This window comes from Charadrius vociferus, unplaced genomic scaffold (assembly GCF_000708025.1).
Source record: "Charadrius vociferus isolate BGI_N301 unplaced genomic scaffold, ASM70802v2 scaffold1041, whole genome shotgun sequence".
NCBI classification, from domain to species: Eukaryota; Metazoa; Chordata; class Aves; order Charadriiformes; family Charadriidae; genus Charadrius; species Charadrius vociferus.
The window spans coordinates 1213390-1224900 of NW_009646843.1; positions in this window are offsets into that span (position 1 = coordinate 1213390).

Consider the following 11511-nt stretch of genomic DNA (forward strand, 5'->3'; position numbering starts at 1 on the left):
AAAATACTGGAGGAACATCTCATTCCCTTCTGCTCCTGCCTGCTTGCAGCATACATGTGAGTGCTAATTCTCCTTCCCATAACTGAAGCACTCGACTTGCCATCTGATTTCTAGACATTTCTAGGAAAATACCCAGCTCTGCTAAGCAGAAAGTCGAGACTGCAACGTGCCTAATCAGCTATGCTAATCTAATGCTGCCACGCAGAACCAGCACACACTGCTCCCATCGCTAACAGGCTCTTGCTGCATAGCCCAGCAGCAGCAGTTTGTTTATTTGGAGTGATTTACCTTTGAATTTCTCACCCTCCTTCCAAGAAGCCAGCACCCCAAACACAAATTGCCCCATTGCACCTACCAGTGCCCCTCCAAGTTTCGGAGGTGGCCATGAAGCAGGCTGGGTCTGGGGGTGCTTAGCTTGCAGTGGGCCGCAGGGGAGTACTGGAACAACCACAGCTCTAATTCAATTTCTACCCATTTTCCCTTTTGCCTTCACTTCATTATAGATGATTATTTTTTAAACTGAAGCAAACAGAGTCGATTCTGCTTCCAACTGAATTGCCCCCGGGCTGGCTCCTCTCCTCCAGCCAGCTGATACGATCTTTACAGCAAGCTCCTTCTCAACCGAGCTGCAGTCTTCAGGGAGCGATGCCTTGGTTGGGGAGAGTCCCTCGTCTTTTACAGAAAGCAGCACTTAATTTCCAGTTAGGGCCTGTTTCATGCCGCTTTTCAACTAGATAGGAAATGGCATCCATGCACAGACTTAAAAGAGAGTAATTCCCAGCTTGAATTGGGACAAAAAGTTGGGATTTCAACATATTTTGCAAGCGAGGCGTCCAGAGCAATGACAGAAAGGGTCATTTTACTTCTGTTTCCAGCCATTTCTATGGCCCAACCTACTTGTTATGCTGCAGATGAGCACAAATTTCTAAATAAGTTGTTTCAAAGCAAGAACCGAACCATTCTCCTTTGAAAAGTGTCAATGCATGACTTCACAAAGATTTCTAAATATAGGTACTTCAAAAGAACAAGTGCAATAAGGAGACTGGTCAAAACGTATCCTTTTCTGCGCAGACTGACAGCTTTGAAGAACCCGCGTTTTCTGATGAAAAGATGCTAAACTGCAAATATTCCCTGTGCAGGTCCCTGTGCTGCCACAGCCTCCGCTCACCCACCGCCAGCGGCACGGCTCCTTGTCCCTGTGCAGGGGGCTCTGCCAGTCCTGTCCCAGCTCTGAGCAGGGAAGCAGCTGAGTGCAGGATGACAGCCTGACAGCTTTTCCCAGGCCCATCATGGCTCTATTCCACTTTTTTCACTATCTGCCTCGCAGTTTGGGGTCCCGCTGTGGGTACGCATAGCTTGGGACAAGGAGGGTACAGATGCTTCACCAGGCTGCGGGACTTGGCTCGGCCGCCTGGCCAGGACCCCTTGCAATTGCCCCGTCCCTTCTCCCATCCTTTGTATAACCTAAACTCGATGGGGCTTCCCAAAGGGCAGCACAACACAGCTCTGACCCCATCGCCTCCTGCGAGGCTGCAAAGGTTACTTTGGGCTCCCCGAAACCCCATCCCCTGCCTCCCCTCGGATGTCCCACGCAGCGGTGGTGGGAACCCTGCAGGCAGGGAATCAGCGCCCGGGCAGCAATCACCAACGGAGACGGTCCTGCCTTTCCTGAGCAAGTCCAGCTGAATTTCGCTAAAAGATTTTTCAAGCATTTTTGTAATGATTTGAGCTGTTCTGGAGCACTCTCTGCAGACTCCAGCCGGGTTTCAGGGGGAGCGTGCTCTTCTGAGAGAGCTGTTTCCTATTTTTGTCGGCACATTGAACATAGCCTCTAAATTAAAATCTTCTATTTCAAGTCTATTTTGATCAACTCCACTTCCTTCAGTTTAAAAGATACAATAAGAATAGATGAGCTCTTACAAATTAAAAGCCTCTCTTGCTTAACAAATTGTCTCTCTGCAATAATTAATTGTCTGGAAAGAGATTCCAGCCCTACGTTTCTGGCCTCATTCCAGGCTGCATAAGGGGGGTGGGGGTGGGAAGTATATTTGGGAATTTGTTGCCTGACCACACTGGCTCTCACACTTCCCCTACAAGGCAGGACGGGTCTGACGAGCCCACCCGGGGCGAGCTGGTCCATCAGCATGGCTGTCACCGAGCGCCTGCCACAAGTCTCAGCTTGTGGTTTGCAGGGGAAGGCTCCAGGCACGTCTCACCGCCTGCTTTTATTTTAATTTTTTTTTTCGCAGGTGATTATTATTAGACAGCAGGTCTTTCACTCTGGGCCACTATGGCTGTTTCCACATCGATGTTTTCCAGAAGCTCATGGTATATAGGGGTTGTTTACACGGAAGATGTGAAAGCAACGCACGGGTGCTGGGGCGGCTGCTGCTAGCGATGCCGCCTGGGAGGTGCTCCAACTCCGTGATGACTTTTGCACTTTGTCCTACCTAAACTTCCTGAGAACTCCTTCCAGTGCGTGACTATACTTATGATGAGTAAATCTAAATTAATCTTAGTTTCTGCAGTCTAAGCCTTGGCTGCTACTTCTCTTCTCAGGGGTAGGGAGCTCCTACTCTCCTTCCCTATTGCGATACTGGAAATATATGCAGGTTATGACGTCTGCTCTTTAAAATACTGACAGTCTTTTCTCAGAGGACGTCCTCCAGGCCTCTACCACATGTGCTCCTCAAGCTTGGAGCTTTTCAGCCAGAAAAGCCTCTATGAAGAGGAAGGTCGTAGTTGGTAGATGCTTGCCCTGGTAGATGCTCCAGGTCCTCCTGCACACAGAAGACAAAGAGGAGGCTGCTATCAGCCAGGATCCAGCCTGGGACTGTGAGAAGTCCCACCTGCAGCAGAGGACATGCACATTGTGGGTTAGGGCAGAAATATCCTCTACTTCTTTACCCACCCCCCTACAGTGCCACTGCAAGCCAGCGAGCATCATCCCACAGCCACAGCCCCCATTTTTACAGTTACCTGCAGTGGGACATGAGATGAAGGTCACAGCAGTTTGGCACAGAGGAACAGCACATTGCAGGGAGGGTGTCACAGCTCTGTCTGAGCTCGCCCACATCACCACAAGGAGCCACCAGAGAAGCGATGCTGCTCCCTGCCCAGGTGGCCCTCTCTGTCAGAGTCTGCGTGTGGATACCTGCTGGTGCCGTGCATGCCCACCAGTGCCCAGCTTCTCATCTTGTGCTGGGATCAGCTCAGCACCGCATTGGCTTTGTGGTCCCTCTGCAACCCTCGGTCCTTGCAGGGCCACCCCGTGCCTCGTCTGCCCGCGCTGGCAGGCCAGGCAGGGGACACGGCAGGGCCCCAGCGCGGGTCCCAGACAGGGTGTGAGCTGGCAGCAGCAGCCGGCAGCCTGCCTGGGCAATGCCTGCGTCCAGGTCCGTGCACCGAGCCCCGTCCTCCTTGCCAGCCCCACGGCGGTCCCGCTGCAGGGGAGCGTTTTGCTAATCCTTTCGTTCCTGCCCTGTGCCCGGCAGCGCAACCTCCTGCCAGCTTTGCAGGGAAATGCTTCAGGAGCACCCGGGACTCAAGCAGGCAATCCTTCCCTGCAAAGTGATGGGGCAGGACCCGGATTCCAGCCCTGAGAGGTCCTAAACAACCTAAAGAGCCTCAGAGCAGGCACTTACATACACAGCCCAAATTTCGCTGGCCCCAAGCTGAAACCAGACAGCTCATTCCCACAGAAATTGGCTGACCTTCCTGACAGAGGGCCCAAAAAAGCTGGGAGGGGTCTGACCAGGGCTGCAGCCCCGAGCATCCCATCCTCCCACCCGGCTCCTGGACCAAAAGTAACCCACGGCTCAGCCTCCTCCACACCCAGAGACAGCAACAGCTTCGCACAGCCCCAAATTAACCTGCTGCCACAAGATATCACCCAGGCCACGATCTCAGCTGTGTTTGGAGGAGGATTAAATATTTATCTGGAAAACAAGGAGACGCACAATTGCGTTTGGCAGGATTAGTGCTAAATCCCATAAAAGACCCACTCATCGGAGCTGCAGCCAGTTGCACCCTTCCCGGGAACACCTCGTGCACACCAGTGGGTGGGTGCACGCTGTGCCAAGGCTCTCGCTCCCCTCCCAGCCCTATGGTCTCAGAGGGAATGACTGTCACCTCCTCCCACGGACCTCAGCCTTGCCTTTTTCTCTTTGTAGTGTGTCAGAGAGATGAAAACCCCTGTCCTGGTGTCATACAAACTGCTCTGTCCCTAGCACAGTTTAATTTATGAACAGCTGTGCTCAAGTGAATTGAGGATCCTCCTTGGCCCTTGGACCCACTGGAAAACATGTGAGCCTTCAACAGTCTGAAGGATGCTCCATACTAGTGTGAAGCCAGCCAGCGCCCTCCAGTCCTCGTTAGAGCTTGGAGAGCTTTGTGTAACACAGATAGACTGGCAACCTGGAAATAAACCTCCAACATCCTTTCTCTGCACTAAGAGAAGCTTAAGAAATATATCACAGACTGTGTCTATAGTCTGACACTATATCACAGCAGATGGGATCCTGCTAAGCCTCCTTGGGATCAGCATTGCAGTAACCAAGGGGGTGGGAAAGGCCAGAGCACCCTTTTCTTCTCCAGTACATGTGTCCTGGTACAGGAAAGGTGCTTTCGAACAGCAATATTACTGGAATAGGCAGGATTTATGGCATGCCAAAAATATATACGCAAGCAGGATGTTGTTCTGGAGCTCAGCCACAGCCCAGCGAGGGTCTCCTACCGCCATGGTCTGCAGGCAGGAACGGTTCCTTGCACAGCCACCGGGCCCCGAGTCGGACTCACTGCAGCTGTTTTACACGTCCTTTCCTTGCAGTCTTTATTTCTCACAAGTATGCTTTGGCTTACACAGCCCCTGGCGGGGAATATCAGAGATTTCTGGCATAATTTACCATTTTGTCCAGGACAGGATCTCACTAGAATGTATTTTTTTAAAAAAAAAGAAAAAAGCATATTAATACGTAGAGGAAGTCTCTTTTATTTTCACCGCAGACATAATACACTGTAAATCAAAGTGTTTGTATGATTCGAGTAAGCTACTGGCCTCTCCCATCTAGGCAGGAAGAGCAGCAGTCTGTCACAGGGTCAGGACCTTTCCATGGCTTTTTAATTTTGTTTTTTTTCAGAGGAAACAGCTCAGCACAATTCCCTAACCCAGGGTCTTCTGCCAGAATTCACATAAATGTCTCTAAAACCCAATGGGAAACCCTGCAGGCTCCTCTCAGCCTGCACTGCCCGAGGAGCTGCTCCGCACCCAGATGCCTTGTTTTCTAGGTATTTTCTGTTCCTCTTCCCCATCCGCTTTTGGCTTTCCCTAACCCTGCCCAGGCTGGGGAGAGCAGTGCAGAGCTGCACCTCCGAGCCCTTCTCAGAGCTGAGCTGCCATATGTGATCTCCCAGGTTGGCAGCCACCTTCCAGGCATAACTCCACCATCTGAGGCGTTTCATCACCATCTGAGGCTTTTCAGGAGCTCCCGTGTTTGCCAAATCTCACATCCCTATTCCTGGAGTCCCAGACTTCCCCTGGCTTCTTTTGCACTTTCCCAGCATTGCTGTAGCCTTTAATAACTACTGCTTTACACACACAGAGGAGACATCAGAAGACCTCTCCTTGCCATTTCCTGACTCGTTACTCATTCCACAGCTCAGCACAGCACACTTGGGGAATATCCCAGTTTATGAGTATCTCTGGTTGCTGCCTGCTCCATGTAGCCCAGCAAGCCTGGCCGAGGTGACCACGCTATCCAGGCACGTGCAGTGCGTTGGCTGTTGGGTGTGATGGGTCTCAAGTGCCTCCTTCCTTTTTGGAGCTTGCCACCACTGATATTTTCCAGCCACGGTCTCTGCAGATATCACATCTGCCACTTCCCAGGTTGCTTCTGGAGCTGTGCAGTGCACAGCAGCCCGTGCCAGCGGGAATGGCCCTGCACGGCTCCTCTCACCTCTAGGGCCATCTGCTTCCCTGCACCTCTCTGCACAGTCCATGCAGGCTGTACTTCTCGCATCTCCAGTGCTATGTTCTCCAGTTAACTCAGATCTAGCACACCAGCCCATACGGCCCCTCAGAAGCTCCATAGTCACCCATAGTCACTCCATAGTCCATAGAACTCCATAGTCACGAGTTCGCATTTTGAGGATCTCCTGTGTGGGTGGGAGTTTGAACCCTCAAAGCTCCCCGGAGGCATTGGGAAGATGGAGCAGGCGGAGCTCAGAGCCTGTCCCATGGGGCTCTCCTGCCCGCAGGCAGCAGGGACCTTTTACTGGGAGGGATGAGGGCAAGGGGGCTGGAGAGGGGATCCTGCCCCGATAACCAGAGCCCTTTACCCCTACGTGGCACTTCCCATTCTGAGACTTCCAGATGAAAGATTTCTCCCAGAGCAGAGCCAAGCGAGAGGCCCTGGAATAAAGCAACACCCCAGCGACTTTAGCTGACGCAGACATTCCTGAGCAGATTTGAATCTTGTTTTGCAGGAGGGATCCCTCCGCAGCCACACGCTGCACATGCCAGCCACTTGAGAAGCTCCCGGCAGCCAGTCCTCGGCTCTGCTACCCAGACACATCACAGGGCTGCCGATCAGCGGGAAAACTCTCCGGCTCCAGCAGATCTTAAGCTTATTAAAGATAGATCTGTGCTTTGGTCTGCAGAGATAAACGCATCAAAGGCACTTTGGTCTGTGAGCCAGTGCCGCCGGTATCCCCGTTTGGCAGAGACGGAGGCTGGGACGTGCCTTCAGTTCCCAGCACAGGGTGTTGGGGGAGCTCAGCCCGGCTGGGGGAGCAGCAGGATCCATCTCCTTCCAGCTTGGGGAGCCCATGGCCACATCCAGACTGTAACCAGTCAGCCCCTGGCTGTTTGTTCGAGGGGGCTCAGAAGTGGCTGCTGAGGACTGAAGCACCTCACTCACAGTGCATTGCTGCCGGCGTTGCTCTACCCGGGGCCACGTGGAGCCAGGGGGGTGGCCAAGCTTCGCTGGAGCTCTGCTGACAGCCCACGACCTGTTCTGCTCAAGAGGGAGAGCTAAAAGGGGAAACAGGTCCTCGCACAGCTGGCCCGGCAGTTGCCATTCGCACAGTGCTTTGAAACCTACAGATGAAAGATTTGAGAGACATGAAAGGCTGTCACTGCCTGTTTGTCACTTCGTGTGGTTCCTCCCTGCCATCACACGTGCAGGAGACAAATTTCAGCAGAGGCGAGCACAGCCTTGCGGGAAAGATGCCCAGCCCAGAGCATCCCTGCCACTGACCTGGAGCACGAGAAGCCTCTCCCCATGGTGCAGAATTCCCGGCACATCAGCGTGGGCTCCTCCTGCTGCCTTGGGTTGCTCAAGGAGCAAATTTGCACCCCAGCGTTGGCTGGGCTCCAGTTTCCTCCTCTCGCTTTGCAGCTACCCCTCCACTCCCCCTTTTTCCTTATCTCTCCCAATGCAGCCCGAAAGCCTGGATCCTCCCTGCAGCCTGTGAGCCATCTCGGGGGGGCCCAGCCCCAGGCTCAGCTCTGCTTGCTCCCAGGAGGCTCCCACCCATTGCAAAGCCAGGTTTGTGCTGGGAACCAGTGACAGCACCAGGCATCCCAGCAGCGGGTGAGTCCTTGCCTGCAGCAGAGAGCCACTCCGGAGGGAGGCTTTGCACGTGGCAAGCAAGCAGCAAGGGCCCTTGAAACTTTAACCTTAGCAAGGAAGGTGATGGTAGCACACAAGGAAGCAGCAGCGGGAGGCAGCGGGCATCCCACACCCCTCTCTGTGCCTGGCACAGCTCGGCGGAGCCCGACACGCCGCGTGGCCGGAGTACGGCTCACTTTCAGCATTTCAAATTTGCCGGATGATAACCTCGGTGTCTGAGTTCACAGCTCTGATCCCACCCACTTGTGGTCTGACTCATGTTGCAGTCACCGCGCTGCCTGGATATTGGTACGCGAGGAGGGAGGGAGGAAGGAGAGGAGCGGAGCGGAGGCAGCCGCCGCTCACAGCACACGCTTCTGCCTTCACAAACCGAACCACGCACGCCGGGGAAAAGTTGGAGGCAGCGCAGCCACTGAGGGCTGTGGGAAAGCAGCACCTTTCCCAGGTAAAGCTTTTGCCTTACTTTTTGCTTGGTTGTTAGCGCCCGTAAATCACTTTCTAGGTGAGATCTTAGAGGGGTTGGTGGGACCTCGCTGAGGTTGGGGTGTGCTAAGCACCCTGCAATGGGCCACCCAGGTCAGAGCAAGAGGGTGTCACTCATCAGACCCTTGTGCCATCATCATCCTGCTGTGCCGGGAACAAAGGCCAGTTTGGGGACTCTTGCTGGTGGGGACCACTGGAGCCAAGAACATCTGGGTCAGAGGGAGGACATGGGTGGAGTGTGGCCAGGGCACAGCAGCAGAGCCCTGCCCTGCCCAAGCATCTGCGGGTATGAAGCATCTCTGCCCAAGCAGCCTCCCCACGAGGTTTGCTGCTAAGACAACTTCTCGGACCGAGCTGCCCGAGCCCTTTCTCCAAGCACCCCAGCCCCTCCATCCAGCCCTCCGCACCCTGGCACTTGGTGGGCATCTGCTGGAGCAGGGATTGCCCCGTCCAGGGGCACGGTTGGCTCTGTGGGGCAACCCAGGGCTGGGTACCACAAGCGGGGCTGTAGCGCTGGCACAGGGGGGTGGGTGGTCCCCAGGGGTACACAATGCCCGCTGTCCCCTGGCCAGAATAGGCTTCGGCAGGAGGCTGAACCCCGGGACGTCTGCTGGGAAGTCACGCAGCTCCAAGGGCACCCGTGAGCCCAGCACCTCTGTTTCAGTTTCACCTTTCCCAGGAACCAGTTTGCAGAGCAAACTTTCAAAATGCTGATTGCCCCGCTGGTTTCCACATTATCTTTTCAGGTTTTCTGCTTTCAGGGGGTCCCAAACTCCCTCTTACACACAGAGACCTTTTCCTCCTGTGGAGTATGATGGGGGGCTGGTGAATGTGATGGGAATCATGTCCTGCTTCCCCCAGCCCCTCTGCTAATGCCAGAGGCAGTAATTGCTGCTGTGTATCAGTCAGGGTTCAGGCTGGGATGGGGCAGAGAGAGTACCAGGCTCCAGAGGAGACCAAGAAGCAGGGACAAAAGTGTCTGAGGATGCAGCCAGGCAGGACCCCAGTGTGTCTGTCCATCCGTCCGTCCCCCCCCCCGAGGCACAGAGAAGTTGCAAAAGGGCTCTGCAAAAATGAGACTTCAATTGTCTGTATGTAAGATCACGGGGTGAGCTGTGTCTGCTCACCTGAACGAGGGCACAGAGCACCTTGGATGGGATGAACACCCACAAGCAGCACACCGACAGCCCTGCCCCGGGGAGCGGAGGGGAGACAAGCGATTGCAAGGAAGAGATGGAAACAAGGGAGCAAGAGCTTCAGCGACGGGGCAGAGCGGGGGGATGCTGTGGGGTGCAGCACCACATGGGAGGTGTGGGGAGGAGCACCACCCTTCCAGAAAGGCTACTCAAACTAGAAACAACCCCACAACCTCACCAAAACCCTCCACAGACAGCCAGGCAAGATAGTTTCTGCCACCACTCTCACATTTCCCCCCCTCTCACGTTCCCCTCAAGCCCCAACTCTGGCAAATTTGGTCTTGTCCCATGGTGTGGCAGGCTCATGGCTCTGGCAGCGGGATGAAACGTCCCTTTGCCAGGGTCCCTGCAGCTCCCAGCCCTGCCCGCTACCCACCATCGAACCTCAAACATCCTCTCTCAGACCGGCAGAAATCTCCACTCCCATCCATCTCACAGCCTTGGCTGAAGTACCTCTCTCAGCCTGCCCAGATGTTTAATCTCTGGAAGCACTTGAACATAATTTTAGAAAAACCCGTGACGCTCTGCTGCAAGCTCTGCAGGGCCAGGGAATTTTCTTTGCTCCTAAGTGACTTCTGCCGGCACTTTGCTCGGAAAGAAACTAACGCAGGAGGCAGAGTGACATTTCAGGTCTGCCTGAGAGCAGAGCCGTCCTGTCCCTAGGACGGAGCTAAAATGTTTCATGAGGAGCCCCCCAGCCATCCCTGTCAGTCCCCTTTTGGGTGGTGGGAAACGCTTCCCAAAGACAGGCTGCCACGTTCAGGCACTGAGAGAGTGCTCCTTTCTGCCCATGTACCCGCTCGTGGTGTCGATGCACCTAGGCTTTTAACAGATTTTCAACAAACCTATTATACCAGAAGTAAAAGCACACAAACAGAGAGCAGGAAATGTATTACCTACGCTGCCAGAACAGGCGCTGTATCCCATTAGTCTTGTTGCAAAAAAAGCGCACAAAGTGCTGGAATAAACAATGCTCAAGGAAAGGATGCTGAAAGATGGGAAAGATGAATAAAACGGTAAAATGCAACAGAAATTTCCCATTGATAAATCACAGCCCCCTCCCCAGAGGAGATAATTGCCATTTTAAATGGGAACACAGTGGATCAAGTGAAACATGGGCTGCAACAGAGCAGAAAATATCTATTCAGGCAGGAGAAGGCAGGAATTACTATGAAAATTGTAAGGAGGCTAATGGGGAGACGATAGTACATTACAATGGAAAGATCATTAATGCTCCGGAGAAGGCTATTAATAGAGTTCCTTAAAGATCAGCCTAGAGATAAATTTTATTTAATGGTTTTCATTCGTGATCTTGGCTCAGAAAATTAGAGTTTCTCTAAGAAAATGTACTAGTGAGAAACTTTGGAGAAGTTCTGAACTGGACAAGGGACTAAGTACTACAGGAGAAGGACCAGAGGACCTGAAGACCAACAGAAACATAGTGGGCTGGCACAAGTTTATATGCTTAGGGACTAACAGCAAAAATTGCTACTCTAAGCAGCTGAAAACAGCATAGGAAAAATATCTGGCTTTCAGGGAACCCCAGGATGACTGCAACAAAATAAATGCAACCTGACAAGTCTTCACAGCAGAGATAGTGTCCAGAGCACCAGCACCGCTGGAAAAGGCACTAGAAGAATGACCCAGAAGCGATGCCCTACTCTGGTCCCTCACTGTCAGGAGGGTGATTTTGAACCAGGAACAAGTCCAGGCTGTGATAATGAGGATAATCAGGTAAACGTAAAAGCTGCCTGGTGAGACAAGGCTGGAAGGGTATCATTTATTCAGGCTGTTGCTAGAAAGGCTGCCATAGGAAACAGCTGCTCCGCTCCTACATCAAGGAGGAAATGAACTCGCTTTGTCAAAACGCAACAGGAGCAGAGGGCACAGGACCTGGTGTGGCTGTGAGTGACCTGGGCAGAAAACCAGGGGCAGATCTGAAGCATCAGCCCTCTGAGGCTCCAGGAGAGAGCCCCGAGCTGGGTGCATTGCCCCAGCGACTGCGGTCTGACGCAGTGTGCTGACCCCACAGCGCCCTGTCTATACCAGCCTGCTTTTCCTGTAAAGCCACGTTCAGAGGCTGTGATCGCTCAGAGGAATGTTTCCATGGGATAGTTTGGCTGAGGGGTACAGGAAAGTCTGTCACACACCCGCCACAGTTAGGGTTGCGACATCCCGCATCCGAGCTCGCAGGCGGCAGG